Genomic DNA, 26,791 nt, shown 5'->3' on the forward strand with positions numbered 1-26,791 from the left:
ACTGCCCGTAAAGCATTTTGAGAGTAACTGGATTATTTTACCAAGAGAACTGTATTTATGCAACCTGCCTGAAAGAAAACCTTTTATATAAAGAATTATATTTTGGACATAAATACAGCCTTGTGTCTTTGTGTGGTGGGGTGGTGATTATTGTGTGGGACAACTTGAACGCTTAACCTATATGCCCTCTGGAAATTTAGCCTGACTGCTCGCGCCACGTTACCTAGAGGGTGAGCAGGGGTTATTTTTAAAGAGGTGATCCTTTGCCCTGACTTAGATGAAAAGGGTCCCTGCTTGTCGCAAGTGCATACCTGCGCCAACCAGAGACCCCGGATTCTAACATTGGTGGCAGCGGTGCGGATTTACGGATTTGCGTTCTTGGTGTCTGCGCAGTGATTACTAACCATTGCACAGTAGACGGTCCAGTAGCTTAAGCCACAGAACTTTTTATGATTTAATTTCGCTTGCCAAGTAAAGAAGATCCCTTGCGTTTGAAGCCATGCCGGGCTCAAACAGCATAGAGAAAACCGCGTCTGAAGCCTCTGAGGCTGGAGAGGTTGAATGGGATGAGTCAAAACTGAACAGCTACAAGAGAACTGAACTCAAGTACTTCTGCAGGAAGCTCAAGGTTCCACATGCAGGATGCAAGAACAGATCAGATCTCTACAAGATGCTGAAAGCCTGGATTGAATCAAGGGGTGCAACTAAGGAAGTTACACCATTGAAACCAGCGGAAAGCGTTCGCAGTTTTGGCAGAGGCCTGTTGCCAGAGGAGCTGGCAGACAGACAGGCCGCCAGGGATCACGAAGTGTTATTGGCAAAGCTGGAATTAAAAATCCAATTGGAGCTAGAAAGCAGAAAGCTGGCTCTGGAAGAAAAGAAAATGGCTCTTGAAGAAAGAAAGATTCAGATGGAGCATGACTTCCTAATGAAGAAATATGATATGGAGCTCGAGAGGCTTGAGGCCATGAGTGTCTCAGCCCAGCAGCAAGAAAGGTGCGTAGCTCAGAGATTGAGCTTTTCTGAGTGGGAGGAGGAATCCAGCTCAGATGGTGGCAGCAGTATAGAATTCTCTAGTGCTGAAAGAGTAGTACGCACACCCAGAGATGTGGCGCCTGGCTTGAAGGAGGGGGTTAACACACACCAGGAGGTTCAAGGGCATGAGGTAGCTCCAGTAGTGCGCAGTATCCCTGAAGGGAATAGGGTAACTGGCGCAGGGGTTCATAGTCCTAGTGGCGGGAGGGACACTCTACTGGCTCTAGATGAGAGGCGCAGGGAGAGGGGTTCCCCCAACATTGAAGTCCTGGTAGGTGAGTGTGAAGACCGCCCAGAAGAGTGTGGGTTGTGTGACAGAGACAGTCAGATACTGTCTTGCCAGTCTCAGGAGAGTGGTGTGGAGTACGTGTGTGAGGCACTGGATGGTAAGGTGAAGGCTAGTTTGGTTAACCCTGCTAGGGGGCTGTGTGATCCAATTGTGGGAGAGCATATTTTAAGTCCCTGTTTTCCAGAGCTATGTCAACACCTGTTGGAGACCGAGTTCTCTGACCGCAGAGAGCTCACATTGGAGGTAGACCTTTTGGTGGATTCCAGAGGGTCTGGAGAGGCATTGGGGAATGACCCTGTGGGGAGTGGCTCAGGTATCTTCCAACCCAGAGTGGTGGAAGTGGTGCAGAGTAGCCCAGCTAGGTCCCATGGTAGTGGGAGGGGTGTAGGGGCTCACGTCCTGTCTCAGTGGAGAAGGAGTGAGTGTGGGGCTGCGTGCCCCCAGGTGCCCGAAACCCAGTCTCAGAGCCTGGATGGTTCTTTAAGGGAACACCAGGCGGGGAGCCTAGGCTGTCCTGATGGGCCACCCGTTGAGGGGGATCCCCTAGTGTCTGGTGAGCTGGGAGTGTCTGTAAGCAGGCCTCCATCAGTTCTGGTGTCTGGCAGTACCGCTCCAGTTGGGAGGGTGCAGAGGTCCAGATTGAGGGGTGAGAGGGGGAAAGAGTCCCCAGTGGAAGAACCAGTGGGTCAGGGGCCAGCCAGAAGGGCTGCGTCCCCCGTGAGTGACCATGGTGACACCACTTCTGTCCTGGGGGATCTTCAGGCACTGTCAGATGGACAGGGGTCTGGAGATCAGCGCCAGGCAGACTGTCACACGACACATGAGTTATGTGTCACCCTCAGGGGGGGCATGCGTGCTCCCCGGGAAGTCCTGGTGCGCCAGGCGAGCGTTCAACCGCATGGGTTGGACCCAGGGTTGGGAAGCCAGGTTCAGGTGTTGTCTGACCTGGAGGGTGGGACTACTGTAATCAGTGTCCTGACCCATGTTGCTTCTGGGGGTACCACGCCAGTTGGGAGTGGGCAGTACTCTGGAAGGGGGTGCAGAGGGAGGGAGTCCTCGCCTCTGACCCCGGCTCAACTGAAGGGTTTAGACCCTAGGTTGAAGGGCCAGGTTCAGGGTGTCCCCCCTGACCTGGGCACCCAGTTGCAGGATAGAACCCCTGAACTGGTGGGCGAATTGCGCAGGACACCTGCCACAGGTGCCGTGGCAATTCTGGAAGGGGGTGCCACTCCAGGTGGGAGGGTACAGAGCCCCAAGGAGGAGGACCGGGTGTGGGAGAGGCCACCCCAGTCTTTGGTCCAGCCGCTGGGTACAGTCCTGGGGCTGGTGGGTCAGTGCCAGGATGTCATACCTGACCTGACAAGGGGGAGAATGGAAAAAGGGTGCCAAGCACCTGGGGCTACTGGCCCCTGCTCCCTGGCACCACAGAGGATTGAGAGCCCTGAGAGGCATACGGCCTGGGTCTCATCCCTGACTACTGTCAGTGGCCACTGTAGCATTTTGCTGTCTCTCTGGTGGGACACACCTGTGGGCCAGTTAAGGTTAGGTGCTGCACAGGTGGTGTCCACAGGTGAGGAGAAGGGTTCCCCATGGATTGGCTTGGTGGGCCCTGAGAGTATGGACAGAGGGAGTCCAATAGGTTCAGATTGGCGTAGAACTGGAGTCTGCCCCTGCAGTTGCGGGCCAGGTCCTTGTTCTATCGCCCCAAGCAGGGAAGACCATCACGGTGGTGATTGGTCTACCCTGCGTTTTGGCTGGAAGGGGGTTGTGTTGGACCTGGCCCTTTTTGAAGGGTCATCCCTAAACTTTTTGCCTTCCTCCTGTATTTTTTCTGACCTGGTGTTGGCTGATTTATGACTCTGGGCACCTTACCACTGCTGACCAGTGCTAAGGTGCATATGCTCTCCCTATGGTAAAATGTATACATTGATTGGTGTCCATGATTGGTTCATTTGGTTTACTGTCAGCCCCTAGTAGAGTGCACCAGGAGTGCCAGGGCTTGTAAATACAAATGCCGCTAGTGGGCTTGCAGCACTGGTTGTGCCACCCACAGAAGCGGCCTAGTAAAATGTGTCTAGGATCTGCCACTGCAGAACCTGCGTGCGGTCTGGTACCGTCGCGCTGACTGCGCAAGTGCACCCACTTGCCAGTCCCTAAACCTTCCCTTAACTACATATTAGTCACCCCTCTGGTAGGCCCAAGGGCAGGGTGCATTGTAGGCATAAGGTAGGACATGCCCTGATGTGTGTGGCATGTCTTAATAGTGAATTACAGCCATTTTCGTTTTTCACTATTGAAGGCTACCTGCTCTCCATAGGCCAGAATGGGCTGCTGGAGTCACTACACGCTGTGACCCCAGTGGACTCATAGAGCATGGTAGAAAGTCATGTTTAGTATGCCTGGACTCAGAATAATAAAATACTTCTTTTAGTAAAGTTTATTTTAATATCCTGTGTTTGTAAATACTACTTTTAGAAAGTTAGTATTTACTGATCTGGCCATTCAGTCCGCCTCTGCGCTGTGTGTGTGTGTGTTCTGCCTAGCAACAGTAAGGAGCAGGGCTGGGGAATTCCAGGAGACAGGCTGGCTGCCAGGTGGTGGGTAGAGAGATTACACCAGGATGGGTGGGAGGAGTCCACCCTTGACTCTGAATAGACCTGTGCTCTGACAGCACAAAGCCGGCGCCGCCCCCTGTGGAGCGGCTGATGTCTCTGCCCTGCTGCTGAAAGGGAAGCGCAGAGTCACCACAACAAAGTGCTCCAAAAACTGGACTGAGCCAGGCCCAGGCCCCCTGGCGCTAAAGAACAAAAGAATTGGTGTATAAAAGTAGGAGCCTGGCTCCTAAGAAATTAGATCCTGTTTGCGCCAAGAAGAAACTCTGCCTGAAGGAGAAGGACCTGGAGAAGCTGAAGGAGGAATACTGTCTCTCTGCCTGAGAGACTGGCCTGCAGTGGGTGCCTGTCTGCTGGAAGGAGAGGGAAAGCCTGAAGAAAAGGACTTTGATTCAACTTGTGCCTTTAAAACAATCTCCAAGGGCTTGCGTGTGAACTTGCCCCCTGACCTGCGCCCCAGGAACAGTGGGCGCTACCATCCTGAAAGAAGAGGAGAAGTGCCTTGAAGTGATTCAGCAAGCTGACCCCGGAGAACCTGTGCATCCCCTGATCTCGCTGAGCAACGCGACTTCTGCTGCTGGCGTGGCTGCAAACAACGTAAAGGCCTGACAGCCCGAGCACCGTGAACAGTTGCCCCCTCGAGCCGTAGCTCGCAAAGTAAGGTGGAGATCTCCGCGCCTGAGCGCCGAGTCCCTGTGACCCCTGCCGGGTTGTAGAGGCTTCTGCAAAGGACTAAAGTGCCCTGGTTCGCGTCTCCGGCCGAAGCTAACAGCGCGCGGCGCTGTGATCTCACCCCGAGGCTGCCCTCCTGCTTCTGACCCCCTTCGTGGCAACCTGCATCCTGCCCGAGCGCCCCACGAAGCTCCGCCGTCCCCTGGACACTGGGGACACCAGCGCGACGTGGGACACCCCTGGACTGGACCGCGAGGCCGCCACGAACCTTCCCCGTGAAATCTGCAAGGTATTGTGCCAGCGCGTGAAAAGTACGGCCCGTACTTGCCTTTGTACGAACCGTACCTGCCCTGTAACTACGGGTGCCTGGTTCGCACCGTACTGCCTGTGAAGTGCCTTGGTTCGTACCCGCCTTGTAAATACTTGTGCCTGGTTCGCACCGTACTGCCTGTGAAGTGCCTTGGTTCGTACCCGCCTTGTAAATACTTGTGCCTGGTTCGCACCGTACTGCCAGCTGAAATAATGGCGCTTTGAAAAGTGCTCCTTTTGGCTGAGTTCGAGCCGTAACAGCCTTGGTTCGACCCGTACTTACCCTGGGAACAGCAAGGTTCGAACCGTACCTACGTTTTAACCGTACTGCATTGAAAAGCATTACCGGTGCTCACTCGAGAAGAGTGAGACTCGGCAAGCGTACTCCGGCTCACGCGAGAAGCGTGGGAAACGGCAAGGCACTGTAAAAACCTTGCCAAAGGCACCCCAAAGGCGCTACGAAGTGCCCAGAAGACCTAAGAAACCTATTTTAAAGAGAACTGTGCCATTTTTACAACTGTGGACTGCCCGTAAAGCATTTTGAGAGTAACTGGATTATTTTACCAAGAGAACTGTATTTATGCAACCTGCCTGAAAGAAAACCTTTTATATAAAGAATTATATTTTGGACATAAATACAGCCTTGTGTCTTTGTGTGGTGGGGTGGTGATTATTGTGTGGGACAACTTGAACGCTTAACCTATATGCCCTCTGGAAATTTAGCCTGACTGCTCGCGCCACGTTACCTAGAGGGTGAGCAGGGGTTATTTTTAAAGAGGTGATCCTTTGCCCTGACTTAGATGAAAAGGGTCCCTGCTTGTCGCAAGTGCATACCTGCGCCAACCAGAGACCCCGGATTCTAACAGGAAACCTACCAAACCCATTTATTTCTGAAAACTAGACACCCGGCGGCTTCCAGGGAGGTATGGCTTGTGTGGATCCCCCAACGTTTCCTTACCCAGAATCCCCTGCAAACCTCAATTTTAGCTGAAAAAATCCCTTTTTTCATACATTTTGGTGTGGGAAAGTTGTGGCATTACCGTGCTCACACAAATTTACCACCACTCAGCGTTCCCCCAGGTCTCCAGGTAAAAATGGTGCCTCACTTGTGTGGGAGGCCCAAGTACCCGCGGCAGGCAAGGGCCCAAAACGTAGTGAGGCGACATCAAAATGGCCTATCGCAAAACCACCTGGTTTTGCAAGGGGGGTCACTTGGGTTTTTGGCCCGGTGCTCGGTGGCCATCAAGGGAAACCTACCAAACCCATGCATTTCTGAAAACTAGACAACCGGCGGCTTCCAGGGAGGTATGGCTTGCGTGGATCCCCCAACGTTTCCTTACCCAGAATCCCCTGCAAACCTCAATTTTAGCTGAAAAAATCACTTTTTTTCACACATTTTGGTGTGGGAAAGATGTGGCATCACCGGGCTCACACAAATTTACCACCACCCAGTGTTCCCCCAGGTGTCATGGTAAAAATGGTGCCTCACTTGTGTGGGAGGTCCAAGTACCCGCGGCAGGCAAGGGCCCAAAACGTAGTGAGGCGACATCAAAATGGCCTATCGCTAAACCACATTGTTATGCTAAGGGGGTCACTTGGGTTTTTGGCCCGGTGCTCGGCCGCCATCTAGGGAAACCTACCAAACCCACGCATTTCTGAAAACTAGACACCCGGCGGCTTCCAGGGAGGTATGGCTTGCGTGGATCCCCCAAAGTTTCCTTACCCAGAATCCCCTGCAAACCTCAATTTTAGCTGAAAAAATCACTTTTTTCACACATTTTGGTGTGGGAAAGATGTGGCATCACCGGGCTCACACAAATTTACCACCACCCAGCGTTCCCCCAGGTCTCACGGTAAAAATGGTTCCTCACTTGTGTGGGTGGCCCAAGTACCCGCGGCAGGCAAGGGCCCAAAACGTAGTGAGGCGACATCAAAATGGCCTATCGCTAAACCACATTGTTATGCAAGGGGGGTCACTTGGGTTTTTGGCCCGGTGCTCGGCCGCCATCTAGGGAAACCTACCAAACCCATGCATTTCTGAAATCTAGACACCCTGTGGCTTCCAGAGAGGTATGGCTTGCATGGATCCCCAACGTTTCCTTACCCAGAATCTCCTGCAAACCTCAATTTTAGCTGAAAAAATCACTTTTTTCACACATTTTGGTGTGGGAAAGTTGTGGCATCACTGGGCTCACAAAAATTTACCACCACCCAGAGTTCCCCCAGGTCTCCCGGTAAAAATGGTGCCTCACTTGTGTGGGAGGCACAAGTACCCGCGGCAGGCAAGGGCCCAAAATGTAGTGAGGCGACATCAAAATGGCCTACCGCTAAACCACCTGGTTTTGCAAGGGGGGGGTCACTTGGGTTTTTGGCCCGGTGCTCGGCGACCATCTAGGGAAACCTACCAAACCCATGCATTTCTGAAAGCTAGACACCCGGCGGCTTCCTGGGAGGTATGGCTTGCGTGGATCCCCCAACGTTTCCTTACCCAGAATCCCCTGCAAACCTCAATTTTAGCTGAAAAAAAACACTTTTTTCATACATTTTGGTGTGGGAAAGATGTGGCATCACCGGGCTCACACAAATTTACCACCACCCAGCGTTCCCCCAGGTCTCCCGGTAAAAATGGTGCCTCACTTGTGTGGGAGGCCCAAGTACCCGCGCCAGGCAAGGGCCCAAAACATAGTGAGGCGACATCAAAATGGCCTATCGCTAAACCACCTGGTTTTGCAAGGGGGGTCACTTGGGTTTTTGGCCCGGTGCTCGGCGGCTATCTAGGGAAACCTACCAAACCCACGCAATTTGGAAAACTAGACACCCGGCGGCTTCCAGGGAGGTATGGCTTGCGTGGATCCCCCAACGTTTCCTTACCCAGAATCCCCTGCAAACCTCAATTTTAGCTGAAAAAAACACTTATTTTCACACATTTTGGTGTGGGAAAGATGTGGCATCACCGGGCTCACACAAATTTACCACCACCCAGTGTTCCCCCAGGTCTCCCGGTAAAAATGGTGCCTCACTTGTGTGGGAGGCCCAAGTACCCGCGGCAGGCAAGGGCCCAAAACGTAGTGAGGCGACATCAAAATGGCCTATCGCTAAACCACATTGTTATGCAAGGGGGGGTCACTTGGGTTTTTGGCCCGGTGCTCGGCCGCCATCTAGGGAAACCTACCAAACCCACGCATTTCTGAAAACTAGACACCCGGCGGCTTTCAGGGAGGTATGGCTTGCGTGGATCCCCAAACGTTTCCTTACCCAGAATCCCCTGCAAACCTCAATTTTAGCTGAAAAAATCACTTTTTTCATACATTTTGGTGTGGGAAAGTTGTGGCATCACCAGGATCACACAAATTTACCACCACCCAGCGTTCCCCCAGGTCTCCCGGGAAAAATGGTGCCTCACTTGCATGGGAGGCCCAAGTACCCGCGGCAGGCAAGGGCCCAAAACGTAGTGAGGCGACATCAAAATGGCCTATCGCTAAACCACCTGGTTTTGCAATGGGGGTCACTTGGGTTTTTGGCCCGGCGCTCGGCGGACATCTAGGGAAACCTACCAAACCCATGCATTTCTGAAAACTAGACACCCGGCGGCTTCCAGGGAGGTATGGCTTGTGTGGATCCCCCAACGTTTCCTTACCCAGAATCCCCTGCAAACCTCAATTTTAGCTGAAAAAATCACTTTTTTCATACATTTTGGTGTGGGAAAGTTGTGGCATTACCGGGCTCACACAAATTTACCACCACCCAGCGTTCCCCCAGGTCTCCCGGTAAAAATGGTGCCTCACTTGTGTGGGAGGCCCAAGTACCCGTGGCAGGCAAGGGCCCAAAACGTAGTGAGGCGACATCAAAATGGCCTATCGCAAAACCACCTGGTTTTGCAAGGGGGGTCACTTGGGTTTTTGGCCATGTGCTCGGCGGCCATCTAGGGAAACCTACCAAACCCATGCATTTCTGAAAACTAGACAACCGGCGGCTTCCAGGGAGGTATGGCTTGCATGGATCCCCCAACGTTTCCTTACCCAGAACCCCTGCAAACCTCAATTTTAGCTAAAAAAATCACTTTTTTCTTGCATTTTGATGTGGGAAAGTTGTGGCATCACCGGGCTCACACAAATTTACCACCACCCAGCGTTCCCCCAGGTCTCCCGGTAAAAATGGTGCCTCACATGTGTGGGAGGCCCAAGTACCCGCGGCAGGCAAGGGCCCAAAACGTAGTGAGGCGACATCAAAATGGCCTATCGCTAAACCACATTGTTATGCTAGGGGGGTCACTTGGGTTTTTGGCCCGGTGCTCGGCCGCCATCTAGGGAAACCTACCAAACCCATGCATTTCTGAAAACTAGACACCCGGCGGCTTCCAGGGAGGTATAGCTTGCGTGGATCCCCCAACGTTTCCTTACCCAGAATCCCCTGCAAACCTCAATTTTAGCTGAAAAAATCACTTTTTTTCACACATTTTGGTGTGGGAAAGATGTGGCATCACCGGGCTCACACAAATTTACCACCACCCAGTGTTCCCCCAGGTGTCACGGTAAAAATGGTGCCTCACTTGTGTGGGAGGCCCAAGTACCCGCGGCAGGCAAGGGCCCAAAACGTAGTGAGGCGACATCAAAATGGCCTATCGCTAAACCACATTGTTATGCTAGGGGGGTCACTTGGGTTTTTGGCCCGGTGCTCGGCCGCCATCTAGGGAAACCTACCAAACCCATGCATTTCTGAAAACTAGACACCCGGCGGCTTCCAGGGAGGTATAGCTTGCGTGGATCCCCCAACGTTTCCTTACCCAGAATCCCCTGCAAACCTCAATCTTAGCTGAAAAAATCACTTTTTTCACACATTTTGGTGTGGGAAAGATGTGGCATCACCGGGCTCACACAAATTTACCACCACCCAGCGTTCCCCCAGGTCTCACGGTAAAAATGGTTCCTCACTTGTGTGGGTGGCCCAAGTACCCGCGGCAGGCAAGGGCCCAAAACGTAGTGAGGCGACATCAAAATGGCCTATCGCTAAAACACCTGGTTTTGCAAGGGGGGTCACTTGGGTTTTTGGCCCGGCGCTCGGCGGCCATCTAGGGAAACCTACCAAACCCATGCATTTCTGAAAACTAGACACCCGGCGGCTTCCAGGGAGGTATGGCTTGTGTGGATCCCCCAACGTTTTCTTACCCAGAATCCCCTGCAAACCTCAATTTTAGCTGAAAAAATCCCTTTTTTCATACATTTTGGTGTGGGAAAGTTGTGGCATTACCGGGCTCACACAAATTTACCACCACCCAGCGTTCCCCCAGGTCTCCCGGTAAAAATGGTGCCTCACTTGTGTGGGAGGCCCAAGTACCCGCGGCAGGCAAGGGCCCAAAACGTAGTGAGGCGACATCAAAATGGCCTATCGCAAAACCACCTGGTTTTGCAAGGGGGGTCACTTGGGTTTTTGGCCCGGTGCTCGGCGGCCATCTAGGGAAACCTACCAAACCCACGCATTTCTGAAAACTAGACAACCGGCGGCTTCCAGGGAGGTATGGCTTGTGTGGATCCCCCAACGTTTCCTTACCCAGAATCCCCTGCAAACCTCAATTTTAGCTGAAAAAATCACTTTTTTCATACATTTTGGTGTGGGAAAGTTGTGGCATTACCGGGCTCACACAAATTTACCACCACCCAGCGTTCCCCCAGGTCTCCCGGTAAAAATGGTGCCTCACTTGTGTGGGAGGCCCAAGTACCCGCGGCAGGCAAGGGCCCAAAACGTAGTGAGGCGACATCAAAACGGCCTATCGCAAAACCACCTGGTTTTGCAAGGGGGGTCACTTGGGTTTTTGACCCGGTGCTCGGCGGCCATCTAGGGAAACCTACCAAACCCATGCATTTCTGAAAACTAGACAACCGGCGGCTTCCAGGGAGGTATGGCTTGCATGGATCCCCCAACGTTTCCTTACCCAGAATCCCCTGCAAACCTCAATTTTAGCTAAAAAAATCACTTTTTTCTTGCATTTTGGTGTGGGAAAGTTGTGGCATCACTGGGCTCACACAAATTTACCACCACCCAGCATTCCCCCAGGTCTCCCGGTAAAAATGGTGCCTCACTTGTGTGGGAGGCCCAAGTACCCGCGGCAGGCAAGGGCCCAAAACGTAGTGAGGCGACATCAAAATGGCCTATCGCAAAACCACCTGGTTTTGCAAGGGGGGTCAGTTGGGTTTTTGGCCCGGTGCTCGGGGGCCATCAAGGGAAACCTACCAAACCCACGCATTTCTGAAAACTAGACACCCAGCGGCTTCCAGAGAGGTATGGCTTGCGTGGATCCCCCAACGTTTCCTTACCCAGAATCCCCTGCAAACCTCAATTTTAGCTGAAAAAATCACTTTTTTTCACACATTTTGGTGTGGGAAAGATGTGGCATCACCTGGCTCACACAAATTTACCACCACCCAGTGTTCCCCCAGGTGTCACGGTAAAAATGGTGCCTCACTTGTGTGGGAGGCCCAAGTACCCGCGGCAGGCAAGGGCCCAAAACGTAGTGAGGCGACATCAAAATGGCCTATCGCTAAACCACATTGTTATGCTAGGGGGGGTCACTTGAGTTTTTTGCCCCGTTGCTCGGCGGCCATCTAGGGAAACCTACCAAACCCACGCATTTCTGAAAACTAGACAACCGGCGGCTTCCAGGGAGGTATGGCTTGCGTGGATCCCCCAACGTTTCCTTACCCAGAATCCCCAGCAAACCTCAATTTTAGCTGAAAAAATCACTTTTTTTCACACATTTTGGTGTGGGAAAGATGTGGCATCACCGGGCTCACACAAATTTACCACCACCCAGCGTTCCCCCAGGTCTCACGGTAAAAATGGTTCCTCACTTGTGTGGGTGGCCCAAGTACCCGCGGCAGGCAAGGGCCCAAAACGTAGTGAGGCGACATCAAAATGGCCTATCGCTAAACCACATTGTTATGCAAGGGGGGTCACTTGGGTTTTTGGCCCGGTGCTCGGCCGCCATCTAGGGAAACCTACCAAACCCATGCATTTCTGAAATCTAGACACCCTGTGGCTTCCAGAGAGGTATGGCTTGCATGGATCCCCAACGTTTCCTTACCCAGAATCTCCTGCAAACCTCAATTTTAGCTGAAAAAATCACTTTTTTCACACATTTTGGTGTGGGAAAGTTGTGGCATCACTGGGCTCACAAAAATTTACCACCACCCAGAGTTCCCCCAGGTCTCCCGGTAAAAATGGTGCCTCACTTGTGTGGGAGGCACAAGTACCCGCGGCAGGCAAGGGCCCAAAATGTAGTGAGGCGACATCAAAATGGCCTACCGCTAAACCACCTGGTTTTGCAAGGGGGGGGTCACTTGGGTTTTTGGCCCGGTGCTCGGCGACCATCTAGGGAAACCTACCAAACCCATGCATTTCTGAAAGCTAGACACCCGGCGGCTTCCTGGGAGGTATGGCTTGCGTGGATCCCCCAACGTTTCCTTACCCAGAATCCCCTGCAAACCTCAATTTTAGCTGAAAAAAAACACTTTTTTCATACATTTTGGTGTGGGAAAGATGTGGCATCACCGGGCTCACACAAATTTACCACCACCCAGCGTTCCCCCAGGTCTCCCGGTAAAAATGGTGCCTCACTTGTGTGGGAGGCCCAAGTACCCGCGCCAGGCAAGGGCCCAAAACATAGTGAGGCGACATCAAAATGGCCTATCGCTAAACCACCTGGTTTTGCAAGGGGGGTCACTTGGGTTTTTGGCCCGGTGCTCGGCGGCTATCTAGGGAAACCTACCAAACCCACGCAATTTGGAAAACTAGACACCCGGCGGCTTCCAGGGAGGTATGGCTTGCGTGGATCCCCCAACGTTTCCTTACCCAGAATCCCCTGCAAACCTCAATTTTAGCTGAAAAAAACACTTATTTTCACACATTTTGGTGTGGGAAAGATGTGGCATCACCGGGCTCACACAAATTTACCACCACCCAGTGTTCCCCCAGGTCTCCCGGTAAAAATGGTGCCTCACTTGTGTGGGAGGCCCAAGTACCCGCGGCAGGCAAGGGCCCAAAACGTAGTGAGGCGACATCAAAATGGCCTATCGCTAAACCACATTGTTATGCAAGGGGGGGTCACTTGGGTTTTTGGCCCGGTGCTCGGCCGCCATCTAGGGAAACCTACCAAACCCACGCATTTCTGAAAACTAGACACCCGGCGGCTTTCAGGGAGGTATGGCTTGCGTGGATCCCCAAACGTTTCCTTACCCAGAATCCCCTGCAAACCTCAATTTTAGCTGAAAAAATCACTTTTTTCATACATTTTGGTGTGGGAAAGTTGTGGCATCACCAGGATCACACAAATTTACCACCACCCAGCGTTCCCCCAGGTCTCCCGGGAAAAATGGTGCCTCACTTGCATGGGAGGCCCAAGTACCCGCGGCAGGCAAGGGCCCAAAACGTAGTGAGGCGACATCAAAATGGCCTATCGCTAAACCACCTGGTTTTGCAATGGGGGTCACTTGGGTTTTTGGCCCGGCGCTCGGCGGACATCTAGGGAACCCTACCAAACCCATGCATTTCTGAAAACTAGACACCCGGCGGCTTCCAGGGAGGTATGGCTTGTGTGGATCCCCCAACGTTTCCTTACCCAGAATCCCCTGCAAACCTCAATTTTAGCTGAAAAAATCACTTTTTTCATACATTTTGGTGTGGGAAAGTTGTGGCATTACCGGGCTCACACAAATTTACCACCACCCAGCGTTCCCCCAGGTCTCCCGGTAAAAATGGTGCCTCACTTGTGTGGGAGGCCCAAGTACCCGTGGCAGGCAAGGGCCCAAAACGTAGTGAGGCGACATCAAAATGGCCTATCGCAAAACCACCTGGTTTTGCAAGGGGGGTCACTTGGGTTTTTGGCCATGTGCTCGGCGGCCATCTAGGGAAACCTACCAAACCCATGCATTTCTGAAAACTAGACAACCGGCGGCTTCCAGGGAGGTATGGCTTGCATGGATCCCCCAACGTTTCCTTACCCAGAACCCCTGCAAACCTCAATTTTAGCTAAAAAAATCACTTTTTTCTTGCATTTTGATGTGGGAAAGTTGTGGCATCACCGGGCTCACACAAATTTACCACCACCCAGCGTTCCCCCAGGTCTCCCGGTAAAAATGGTGCCTCACATGTGTGGGAGGCCCAAGTACCCGCGGCAGGCAAGGGCCCAAAACGTAGTGAGGCGACATCAAAATGGCCTATCGCTAAACCACATTGTTATGCTAGGGGGGTCACTTGGGTTTTTGGCCCGGTGCTCGGCCGCCATCTAGGGAAACCTACCAAACCCATGCATTTCTGAAAACTAGACACCCGGCGGCTTCCAGGGAGGTATAGCTTGCGTGGATCCCCCAACGTTTCCTTACCCAGAATCCCCTGCAAACCTCAATTTTAGCTGAAAAAATCACTTTTTTTCACACATTTTGGTGTGGGAAAGATGTGGCATCACCGGGCTCACACAAATTTACCACCACCCAGTGTTCCCCCAGGTGTCACGGTAAAAATGGTGCCTCACTTGTGTGGGAGGCCCAAGTACCCGCGGCAGGCAAGGGCCCAAAACGTAGTGAGGCGACATCAAAATGGCCTATCGCTAAACCACATTGTTATGCTAGGGGGGTCACTTGGGTTTTTGGCCCGGTGCTCGGCCGCCATCTAGGGAAACCTACCAAACCCATGCATTTCTGAAAACTAGACACCCGGCGGCTTCCAGGGAGGTATAGCTTGCGTGGATCCCCCAACGTTTCCTTACCCAGAATCCCCTGCAAACCTCAATCTTAGCTGAAAAAATCACTTTTTTCACACATTTTGGTGTGGGAAAGTTGTGGCATTACCGGGCTCACACAAATTTACCACCACCCAGCGTTCCCCCAGGTCTCCCGGTAAAAATGGTGCCTCACTTGTGTGGGAGGCCCAAGTACCCGCGGCAGGCAAGGGCCCAAAACGTAGTGAGGCGACATCAAAACGGCCTATCGCAAAACCACCTGGTTTTGCAAGGGGGGTCAGTTGGGTTTTTGGCCCGGTGCTCGGGGGCCATCAAGGGAAACCTACCAAACCCACGCATTTCTGAAAACTAGACACCCAGCGGCTTCCAGAGAGGTATGGCTTGCGTGGATCCCCCAACGTTTCCTTACCCAGAATCCCCTGCAAACCTCAATTTTAGCTGAAAAAATCACTTTTTTTCACACATTTTGGTGTGGGAAAGATGTGGCATCACCGGGCTCACACAAATTTACCACCACCCAGTGTTCCCCCAGGTGTCATGGTAAAAATGGTGCCTCACTTGTGTGGGAGGCCCAAGTACCCGCGGCAGGCAAGGGCCCAAAACGTAGTGAGGCGACATCAAAATGGCCTATCGCTAAACCACATTGTTATGCTAAGGGGGTCACTTGGGTTTTTGGCCCGGTGCTCGGCCGCCATCTAGGGAAACCTACCAAACCCACGCATTTCTGAAAACTAGACACCCGGCGGCTTCCAGGGAGGTATGGCTTGCGTGGATCCCCCAAAGTTTCCTTACCCAGAATCCCCTGCAAACCTCAATTTTAGCTGAAAAAATCACTTTTTTCACACATTTTGGTGTGGGAAAGATGTGGCATCACCGGGCTCACACAAATTTACCACCACCCAGCGTTCCCCCAGGTCTCACGGTAAAAATGGTTCCTCACTTGTGTGGGTGGCCCAAGTACCCGCGGCAGGCAAGGGCCCAAAACGTAGTGAGGCGACATCAAAATGGCCTATCGCTAAACCACATTGTTATGCAAGGGGGGTCACTTGGGTTTTTGGCCCGGTGCTCGGCCGCCATCTAGGGAAACCTACCAAACCCATGCATTTCTGAAATCTAGACACCCTGTGGCTTCCAGAGAGGTATGGCTTGCATGGATCCCCAACGTTTCCTTACCCAGAATCTCCTGCAAACCTCAATTTTAGCTGAAAAAAATCACTTTTTTCACACATTTTGGTGTGGGAAAGTTGTGGCATCACTGGGCTCACAAAAATTTACCACCACCCAGAGTTCCCCCAGGTCTCCCGGTAAAAATGGTGCCTCACTTGTGTGGGAGGCACAAGTACCCGCGGCAGGCAAGGGCCCAAAATGTAGTGAGGCGACATCAAAATGGCCTACCGCTAAACCACCTGGTTTTGCAAGGGGGGGGTCACTTGGGTTTTTGGCCCGGTGCTCGGCGACCATCTAGGGAAACCTACCAAACCCATGCATTTCTGAAAGCTAGACACCCGGCGGCTTCCTGGGAGGTATGGCTTGCGTGGATCCCCCAACGTTTCCTTACCCAGAATCCCCTGCAAACCTCAATTTTAGCTGAAAAAAAACACTTTTTTCATACATTTTGGTGTGGGAAAGATGTGGCATCACCGGGCTCACACAAATTTACCACCACCCAGCGTTCCCCCAGGTCTCCCGGTAAAAATGGTGCCTCACTTGTGTGGGAGGCCCAAGTACCCGCGCCAGGCAAGGGCCCAAAACATAGTGAGGCGACATCAAAATGGCCTATCGCTAAACCACCTGGTTTTGCAAGGGGGGTCACTTGGGTTTTTGGCCCGGTGCTCGGCGGCTATCTAGGGAAACCTACCAAACCCACGCAATTTGGAAAACTAGACACCCGGCGGCTTCCAGGGAGGTATGGCTTGCGTGGATCCCCCAACGTTTCCTTACCCAGAATCCCCTGCAAACCTCAATTTTAGCTGAAAAAAACACTTATTTTCACACATTTTGGTGTGGGAAAGATGTGGCATCACCGGGCTCACACAAATTTACCACCACCCAGTGTTCCCCCAGGTCTCCCGGTAAAAATGGTGCCTCACTTGTGTGGGAGGCCCAAGTACCCGCGGCAGGCAAGGGCCCAAAACGTAGTGAGGCGACATCAAAATGGCCTATCGCTAAACCACATTGTTATGCAAGGGGGGGTCACTTGGGTTTTTGGCCCGGTGCTCGGCCGCCATCTAGGGACACCTACCAAACCCACGCATTTCTGAAAACTAGACACCCGGCGGCTTTCAGGGAGCTATGGCTTGCGTGGATCCCCAAACGTTTCCTTACCCAGAATCCCCTGCAAACCTCAATTTTAGCTGAAAAAATCACTTTTTTCATACATTTTGGTGTGGGAAAGTTGTGGCATCACCAGGATCACACAAATTTACCACCACCCAGCGTTCCCCCAGGTCTCCCGGGAAAAATGGTGCCTCACTTGCATGGGAGGCCCAAGTACCCGCGGCAGGCAAGGGCCCAAAACGTAGTGAGGCGACATCAAAATGGCCTATCGCTAAACCACCTGGTTTTGCAATGGGGGTCACTTGGGTTTTTGGCCCGGCGCTCGGCGGACATCTAGGGAAACCTACCAAACCCATGCATTTCTGAAAACTAGACACCCGGCGGCTTCCAGGGAGGTATGGCTTGTGTGGATCCCCCAACGTTTCCTTACCCAGAATCCCCTGCAAACCTCAATTTTAGCTGAAAAAATCACTTTTTTCATACATTTTGGTGTGGGAAAGTTGTGGCATTACCGGGCTCACACAAATTTACCACCACCCAGCGTTCCCCCAGGGCTCCCGGTAAAAATGGTGCCTCACTTGTGTGGGAGGCCCAAGTACCCGTGGCAGGCAAGGGCCCAAAACGTAGTGAGGCGACATCAAAATGGCCTATCGCAAAACCACCTGGTTTTGCAAGGGGGGTCACTTGGGTTTTTGGCCATGTGCTCGGCGGCCATCTAGGGAAACCTACCAAACCCATGCATTTCTGAAAACTAGACAACCGGCGGCTTCCAGGGAGGTATGGCTTGCATGGATCCCCCAACGTTTCCTTACCCAGAACCCCTGCAAACCTCAATTTTAGCTAAAAAAATCACTTTTTTCTTGCATTTTGATGTGGGAAAGTTGTGGCATCACCGGGCTCACACAAATTTACCACCACCCAGCGTTCCCCCAGGTCTCCCGGTAAAAATGGTGCCTCACATGTGTGGGAGGCCCAAGTACCCGCGGCAGGCAAGGGCCCAAAACGTAGTGAGGCGACATCAAAATGGCCTATCGCTAAACCACATTGTTATGCTAGGGGGGTCACTTGGGTTTTTGGCCCGGTGCTCGGCCGCCATCTAGGGAAACCTACCAAACCCATGCATTTCTGAAAACTAGACACCCGGCGGCTTCCAGGGAGGTATAGCTTGCGTGGATCCCCCAACGTTTCCTTACCCAGAATCCCCTGCAAACCTCAATTTTAGCTGAAAAAATCACTTTTTTTCACACATTTTGGTGTGGGAAAGATGTGGCATCACCGGGCTCACACAAATTTACCACCACCCAGTGTTCCCCCAGGTGTCACGGTAAAAATGGTGCCTCACTTGTGTGGGAGGCCCAAGTACCCGCGGCAGGCAAGGGCCCAAAACGTAGTGAGGCGACATCAAAATGGCCTATCGCTAAACCACATTGTTATGCTAGGGGGGTCACTTGGGTTTTTGGCCCGGTGCTCGGCCGCCATCTAGGGAAACCTACCAAACCCATGCATTTCTGAAAACTAGACACCCGGCGGCTTCCAGGGAGGTATAGCTTGCGTGGATCCCCCAACGTTTCCTTACCCAGAATCCCCTGCAAACCTCAATCTTAGCTGAAAAAATCACTTTTTTCACACATTTTGGTGTGGGAAAGATGTGGCATCACCGGGCTCACACAAATTTACCACCACCCAGCGTTCCCCCAGGTCTCACGGTAAAAATGGTTCCTCACTTGTTGGACTTGGCCCTTCTGGCAGGTTCACCCCCCGAGACTTTTCGCTTTTTATTGGTAACTTGGAGTAATGGATTTTGGTTTCTGCGCACTTTACCGCTGTGTCCCAGGGTAAAGTGCGTGCGTGTGTTGAGGTTGGCCTGCCCTCCCATAGGAATGCATGGGAGAATGTATGTGTCCCGGTAGTTCCTGATGCGTGGGGTGTGCAGGCCCGTGTTTGGTATGTGCGGACTCGTGGGAGTGAATGCTGCGCGTTGATGTGTGCAGCGTGCGTGTACCTGGTGTGGAAGTGCCACTTCTAGAAGTGGGCACTTCAGTGTGCAGTCTGAAATGTATGGCTTGTCTGGTGATTGGCTGGTGAGGTCAGGTGACGGACTAGGGAATTCCCCAGAGTCAGGAGGAGTCACCCAGTGGTGAATGGGGAATTAGCATGTAGATGGCTGGGGAGGAGTGTACCTGGGTCCTGAATAGGACAGGGATCCCCCCACACAATGCTGGCACCGGCCCCTGTGGTGCGTCTAATGACCCTAGCCCTGCCAGTGAATAGGGAGAGGGGCTGAGCAAAACAAAGTGCTCAGGAACCTGTTGGAACTGGTTCGCCCCTTCCCTGCACCTTAGACAAAGGATTTCACTGTATAAAAATGGGGCTGCGTCCCCACAGAAGGTGTTCTCTTGCAGGATCCACTTGAGGGGGGGCCTGCTGCTGCTGGGCGCCAGGAGAGACCGCCACTGGGACTGCCTCCCTGCTGGAGGGCCCTGTGAGCTGGCTCTGGGCCCAACCTTTGCCCCCTCCTCTCTGAAGGACCTCTTTGTTGCTGAAACCTGCTTGCAGCGCCTGGGAGCGCTTTTTGGGCTTCCTAGCGCTGGGCGCGCTGTTTTGCTGGACCTGCCTTTGTTTATAGCGCTGGGAGCGCTGGTTTACTTTATAGCGCTGTGTGCGCTGGGATCCTGATAGCGGGTGCCCACCCCGCGATTCTGCCGGTATCTGCCAGGACGGGCGGGTGCCACCCCGCTTGTTTGCGTATTTCGAGGGCCGGTGCCCACCCGGCATTGACCCCGCCAAAGGTTGCCTTTTTCGAGGGAGCCTACCCCTCTCATCGCGGAAACGATCACCGCTGCAGCCCGGAGTTCCCGGACGCGTCATCCCCCTGCCGCGCTGTGATTGGACCAGCGGGAGGGGGTGTGGCCCACGTGATCGGGGCCGCCAGGAGGAAGCCGCGAGGTAGAAGGAAGCGGACGGGAGCCTACCCCGCGCTTCCCGGAGCCGAGAGAGAGGAGGAGTGCGGCCGGAGCTGGTGCGGAGGGGGCGCGAGGCACATTGTCGGTGCCTGCCCCTCCGCGTTGCAGAGGAAGCTCCAGTCCGCCGGCACCAGAAAGAGAGAGGACGACGCGGGAGTCCCCGAGCAGCCCGGTGAGTGGTTAAGAGGGCTGGGGACTCCGCGCATGTGCTGGGGGTGCGGGGGCCGTGATCGAGCCCCGTGAGGCTCCGGAAGTTGGCACATTGGTTCTCGAGTCCCTGAGAGGGACTCCAACGTTCCGGGGCATGCTGCTGTAGAGCGCTCAGAGCGCTCCAACGTGGGGAGTGTATTTCCTCGAGCCCAGTGAGGCTCCAACGTTGTGCTGAGCCACGAAGGCTCTGGGGGGCATATTTTTGAGCGGTCAAAGCCCAGAGAGGGCTCCAGAGGCACGCAGTGCCTGAAGTTCGTTTTCCAGCTGCCCAGCACTTAGTGGGCAGCTGCCACGTTTAGGTGGGGGGGACCTTTCTTGTTTTGGTCTGCGCAGCTGGCGCAGCCTGACTTTCAGAAGACAGAGTGTCCTAGCCTGGACAAGGCCAGTTGGCCAGGGACTGCCACAGGTGGTGGCTCATAGGAGTTCTTGCGCAATGGTTACTTTTACACCTCTGAATGTTTTATGCATCATGTGTGTTCTTTCCTTGCACCTCTGAATGTGTGTTGATGCATCATGTGCCCTTGCTTTTACACCTCTGAATGTTTTCAGGCATCATGTGTTTTCCTTCCATACACCTCTGAATGTTTTCCTGCATCATGTGTAACGTTCTCTTACCCCTACAGGTATTGTGATACGTAGGTGGTTGTTGCTTTCTCCTAGTACAGGTGGTGCTAGTGAGGTTCTAGTTCCCTGCGTGACAGTCTCCTAAGATAGTTAGGGTTACGTAGGAGGTACTTCCCCGATACCAGTGAGTACTGGTTGTGTGCTATACAGATTATATTTTTGTGCTACAGTGATTTTATATATTTATGTGCTAACTATCCAAAAGTGCTATTTCCTGACAGTGGTCCAGTTGGCCCTGTCTTGTACATAATCCCTTGTAAATTCTGCCCGTGCCTGTTGGCACATTGTAAAGTGTGTGTTTTTATCTAATGTGTTGTGTATAATACAAAGGCTATTTTTATAGAATACCTTGTGTGGAGTTTCCTTTGTGGTGGGCCTTGGGTGTTGTTGCTGGGTGCGCGCGCAAACGCTTTACACATCGCCTCAGAGATAAGCCTGACTGCTCGTGCCAAGCTACCAAGGGGGTGAGCAGGGGTTATCTTTGGCGTGTAACTTCCTTGCCCTGACTAGAGTGGTGGTTTCTGCCTGGCTTTGGCGCAAGTCTTAGCCAACCGGAAATCGCCAGGTCTAACATTGGTGTTCAGCGGTGGGATTTGGACTTGCGTTTGCGCTGTACCGCAGCAGCGACTGGCTACACCACAAAACTCTGCATTGGATAATCACATTTTAGGGATTATTGTTTTTGAAGTTCCTTTATTTCTTCTCCTGAAGGTATCATTGTGTAGTTGTGTCCAGTACATTTGTCCCCCGCCCTGCGCCCAGAGTTTGGTACCTGTGTCACGTGGTGGTCAGGTTGAGGGATCAGGGGTGGTAGAAACTGCCTTACCAGTCCGAGGGGAGGGTTGTGTGTGGATGGTGTGTGGGGCACTAGACAGTGAGTGTGAGTTCTCCAGGATAGAGAGCTCACTGAAACCTTTTGTGAATTGTGTACTCCTGTGTAGCTCCGACCCCCAGGTTCCTTGTGTTGAACTCTTCTCAGGAACGTCCGCCAAAATGGAGCCTGCTTTTAACTTCTGTGGTCTGTTTAGGTACAGTAGGTTGGAGCTGGTAAGGTTCTGTGAGGAGAGGGACATAGAGGTGGGTGAGTTAGATACCCAGTCCAAACTGAGGGACAACCTGATCACTTGGCAAAAGGTTGAGTGGGAGCGGGAGCGCAGCGAGGAAGATAGGGCCCGGGCCGCACGCCGAGAGGGTGGTGGGTCTGAGGGGAGCCCTGAGGAATCTGAAGAGGAGGAAGGTTACCTGACAGGGACGCCAGTAGAGAGTGAAGACCCCATAGATAGGGAGTCCCTTGCTGGGTCCAGTGTCAGGAGCAGCACCCCATCCCTTTCCCTGTCCCCAGAGGAGTGGGTAGATAGGAGGGAAGAGAGGGAGCATCAGCTGGCCATGGAGAAGCTCAGGTTAGAGCATGCCTGGGGGATGGCGCAGCTGACTATAGAAGAGAAGAAGCTGGAGACCGAGAGGGTCTTAGCGCAGGAGAGGATAGAGGAGGCTGAGAGGGCCTTCGCCAGGGAGAAATCAGTGCTGGAGAGTAGATTATCCCCTGCGCGCAGTCTTAGTTTTCTGGGCTCCCCAGGGAGGGTTGAGTCCAGTGGTGGCAGCGAGATAGATTTCAGTATAGGGAGTCCCAGTTCCCCCAGTCTGGTACCTGTTTCCCGAGAGGAGGAATGTAGGTTGAGATTCAGAAACAGTAGGAAGCTGTCTCACCAGACTTGGGACGAGTTTTTGGGTGAATGTGAGGAGGCACTGGACGATTGGGCGAGTCTTAACCCGAAACGCAGTTATTCCACCATGTATGGTCTGGTTGTCAAAGAGCAGATGCTCAGGAGTTGTTGTCCCGAGCTGCGCCAACACCTGTTGGAGTATGGGTTTGCTAGTCCAGGGGGCCTTGCAGAAGAAGCAGACCGTTGGGAAAGGGCCCAAGGTTCGCTAGAGTCATTAGGGTGTGACTCCAAAAGTAGTGGTTCAGGGATCTTCCAGCCCAGCGTGGTGGAAGAGGCTCCGTGTAGCCCAGCTAGGTCCCAGTATAGCGAGGAGGGTGTAGGGGCTTACGGCCTGGCTCAGTGGAGCGGGAGTAAGTGGGTGACTGAGGGTCCCCAGACGTACGAAACCCTGCCTCAGGACTTGGGTGGTTTCATGAGGGAACACCAAGTTGGGGACCTAGGCTGTCCTGTTAGCCCATTTGAGGAGGATCACCTAGTGAGTAGAGGACCGGGAGCGCCTGTAAACAGGGCTCCTGTGGTTCTAAGGTCAGGCAGTACCGCTCCGGTAGGGAGGGTACAGAAGTCCGGCGAGAGGAGTGGCATGGGGCTGTGTTCCCCGGTGGAGGAGCCAGTGGGTCAGGGACCAGCCGGTAGGGCTGAGTCTCCTAGAAGTGACCATGGCGACTACACGTCTGGCCTGGGGGATCTTCGCGCACTGTCAGGTGGACAGGGGACGGGAGATCTGCGCCAGGCAGACGGTCATGCAACATATGAGGCATATGTTACTCTCGGGGGGATGGTGTGTAAATCCCCAGAAGTCCTGGAGTGCCAGGCAAGTATTCCACCGAAGGTTTTAGACCAGAGGTTGGGAGGCCAGGTTCAGGAGCCGCCTGACCTGAAGGGTAGGACTACTATAACAAGTGTCCTGACCGGTTCTTCTTCCAGAGGGACCGCCCCAGTTGGTAGGGAGCAGGACTCTGGAAGGGGGTGCAGAGGGTGGGAGAGCCCACCTCTGACCCCGGTGCAACCTGAGGGGTTAAACCCTAGGTTGGGAGACCAGTTCTCAGGGAGGGGTCCTGAGCTGGTTGGTGAGTTATGTTACGGGGTCGCCTCTCAGAGGAAGAGAGGGCGGAACCCTAGGAGAAGAGGTAGGGGGAGGAGAGCCTCACCCGTGACTTTTGGTCAGCCTGAGGGTACGGACCCTAGGCTGGAGGATCAGTGGCAGTATGGAACTGCCCTGATGAGGGGTAGAGTGGAAAATGGTCACTATGTGCCAGGGGTTACTACCCCCCACTCTGTGGTTAGGCAAGGACCAGTGGCGCCTAGGTGGTCTAGGGCCTGGTCCTGGCCACGGACAGCTGAGGAGTACCAGGGGGGTAGCCCAGTTGGTCCGCCGAGTTTTTTCAGAGGAAACCCTGTGAGTTCAGAGTGGCGTAAAACCGGAGAGTGTCCCTGCCGTGGCGGGCCTGCGTCCGTGTTTTATCGCCCCAAGCAGGGAAGACCATCACGGTGGTGATTGGTCTACCCTGCGTTTTGGCTGGAAGGGGGTTGTGTTGGACTTGGCCCTTCTGGCAGGTTCACCCCCCGAGACTTTTCGCTTTTTATTGGTAACTTGGAGTAATGGATTTTGGTTTCTGCGCACTTTACCGCTGTGTCCCAGGGTAAAGTGCGTGCGTGTGTTGAGGTTGGCCTGCCCTCCCATAGGAATGCATGGGAGAATGTATGTGTCCCGGTAGTTCCTGATGCGTGGGGTGTGCAGGCCCGTGTTTGGTATGTGCGGACTCGTGGGAGTGAATGCTGCGCGTTGATGTGTGCAGCGTGCGTGTACCTGGTGTGGAAGTGCCACTTCTAGAAGTGGGCACTTCAGTGTGCAGTCTGAAATGTATGGCTTGTCTGGTGATTGGCTGGTGAGGTCAGGTGACGGACTAGGGAATTCCCCAGAGTCAGGAGGAGTCACCCAGTGGTGAATGGGGAATTAGCATGTAGATGGCTGGGGAGGAGTGTACCTGGGTCCTGAATAGGACAGGGATCCCCCCACACAATGCTGGCACCGGCCCCTGTGGTGCGTCTAATGACCCTAGCCCTGCCAGTGAATAGGGAGAGGGGCTGAGCAAAACAAAGTGCTCAGGAACCTGTTGGAACTGGTTCGCCCCTTCCCTGCACCTTAGACAAAGGATTTCACTGTATAAAAATGGGGCTGCGTCCCCACAGAAGGTGTTCTCTTGCAGGATCCACTTGAGGGGGGGCCTGCTGCTGCTGGGCGCCAGGAGAGACCGCCACTGGGACTGCCTCCCTGCTGGAGGGCCCTGTGAGCTGGCTCTGGGCCCAACCTTTGCCCCCTCCTCTCTGAAGGACCTCTTTGTTGCTGAAACCTGCTTGCAGCGCCTGGGAGCGCTTTTTGGGCTTCCTAGCGCTGGGCGCGCTGTTTTGCTGGACCTGCCTTTGTTTATAGCGCTGGGAGCGCTGGTTTACTTTATAGCGCTGTGTGCGCTGGGATCCTGATAGCGGGTGCCCACCCCGCGATTCTGCCGGTATCTGCCAGGACGGGCGGGTGCCACCCCGCTTGTTTGCGTATTTCGAGGGCCGGTGCCCACCCGGCATTGACCCCGCCAAAGGTTGCCTTTTTCGAGGGAGCCTACCCCTCTCATCGCGGAAACGATCACCGCTGCAGCCCGGAGTTCCCGGACGCGTCATCCCCCTGCCGCGCTGTGATTGGACCAGCGGGAGGGGGTGTGGCCCACGTGATCGGGGCCGCCAGGAGGAAGCCGCGAGGTAGAAGGAAGCGGACGGGAGCCTACCCCGCGCTTCCCGGAGCCGAGAGAGAGGAGGAGTGCGGCCGGAGCTGGTGCGGAGGGGGCGCGAGGCACATTGTCGGTGCCTGCCCCTCCGCGTTGCAGAGGAAGCTCCAGTCCGCCGGCACCAGAAAGAGAGAGGACGACGCGGGAGTCCCCGAGCAGCCCGGTGAGTGGTTAAGAGGGCTGGGGACTCCGCGCATGTGCTGGGGGTGCGGGGGCCGTGATCGAGCCCCGTGAGGCTCCGGAAGTTGGCACATTGGTTCTCGAGTCCCTGAGAGGGACTCCAACGTTCCGGGGCATGCTGCTGTAGAGCGCTCAGAGCGCTCCAACGTGGGGAGTGTATTTCCTCGAGCCCAGTGAGGCTCCAACGTTGTGCTGAGCCACGAAGGCTCTGGGGGGCATATTTTTGAGCGGTCAAAGCCCAGAGAGGGCTCCAGAGGCACGCAGTGCCTGAAGTTCGTTTTCCAGCTGCCCAGCACTTAGTGGGCAGCTGCCACGTTTAGGTGGGGGGGACCTTTCTTGTTTTGGTCTGCGCAGCTGGCGCAGCCTGACTTTCAGAAGACAGAGTGTCCTAGCCTGGACAAGGCCAGTTGGCCAGGGACTGCCACAGGTGGTGGCTCATAGGAGTTCTTGCGCAATGGTTACTTTTACACCTCTGAATGTTTTATGCATCATGTGTGTTCTTTCCTTGCACCTCTGAATGTGTGTTGATGCATCATGTGCCCTTGCTTTTACACCTCTGAATGTTTTCAGGCATCATGTGTTTTCCTTCCATACACCTCTGAATGTTTTCCTGCATCATGTGTAACGTTCTCTTACCCCTACAGGTATTGTGATACGTAGGTGGTTGTTGCTTTCTCCTAGTACAGGTGGTGCTAGTGAGGTTCTAGTTCCCTGCGTGACAGTCTCCTAAGATAGTTAGGGTTACGTAGGAGGTACTTCCCCGATACCAGTGAGTACTGGTTGTGTGCTATACAGATTATATTTTTGTGCTACAGTGATTTTATATATTTATGTGCTAACTATCCAAAAGTGCTATTTCCTGACAGTGGTCCAGTTGGCCCTGTCTTGTACATAATCCCTTGTAAATTCTGCCCGTGCCTGTTGGCACATTGTAAAGTGTGTGTTTTTATCTAATGTGTTGTGTATAATACAAAGGCTATTTTTATAGAATACCTTGTGTGGAGTTTCCTTTGTGGTGGGCCTTGGGTGTTGTTGCTGGGTGCGCGCGCAAACGCTTTACACATCGCCTCAGAGATAAGCCTGACTGCTCGTGCCAAGCTACCAAGGGGGTGAGCAGGGGTTATCTTTGGCGTGTAACTTCCTTGCCCTGACTAGAGTGGTGGTTTCTGCCTGGCTTCGGCGCAAGCCTTAGCCAACCGGAAATCGCCAGGTCTAACATCACTTGTGTGGGTGGCCCAAGTACCCGCGGCAGGCAAGGGCCCAAAACGTAGTGAGGCGACATCAAAATGGCCTATCGCTAAAACACCTGGTTTTGCAAGGGGGGTCACTTGGGTTTTTGGCCCGGCGCTCGGCGGCCATCTAGGGAAACCTACCAAACCCATGCATTTC

At 53.6% G+C, this 26,791-nt stretch overlaps 1 long non-coding RNA gene across 1 annotated transcript in view; it reads left to right on the forward strand.

Moving 5' to 3' along the window:
- Window positions 1-3,634: 3,634 nt before the first annotated feature.
- LOC146811784 (uncharacterized) overlaps window positions 3,635-26,791 on the forward strand; it is a 161,404-nt gene continuing 138,247 nt past the window's right edge. The window contains exon 1 of the long non-coding RNA XR_014965836.1: window positions 3,635-4,897. This is a non-coding gene — a long non-coding RNA (uncharacterized LOC146811784). The remainder of the gene's footprint in view (window positions 4,898-26,791) is intronic.

Source organism: Triturus cristatus, chromosome 7 (genome assembly GCF_964204655.1).
Source record: "Triturus cristatus chromosome 7, aTriCri1.1, whole genome shotgun sequence".
Classification (NCBI taxonomy): domain Eukaryota; kingdom Metazoa; phylum Chordata; class Amphibia; order Caudata; family Salamandridae; genus Triturus; species Triturus cristatus.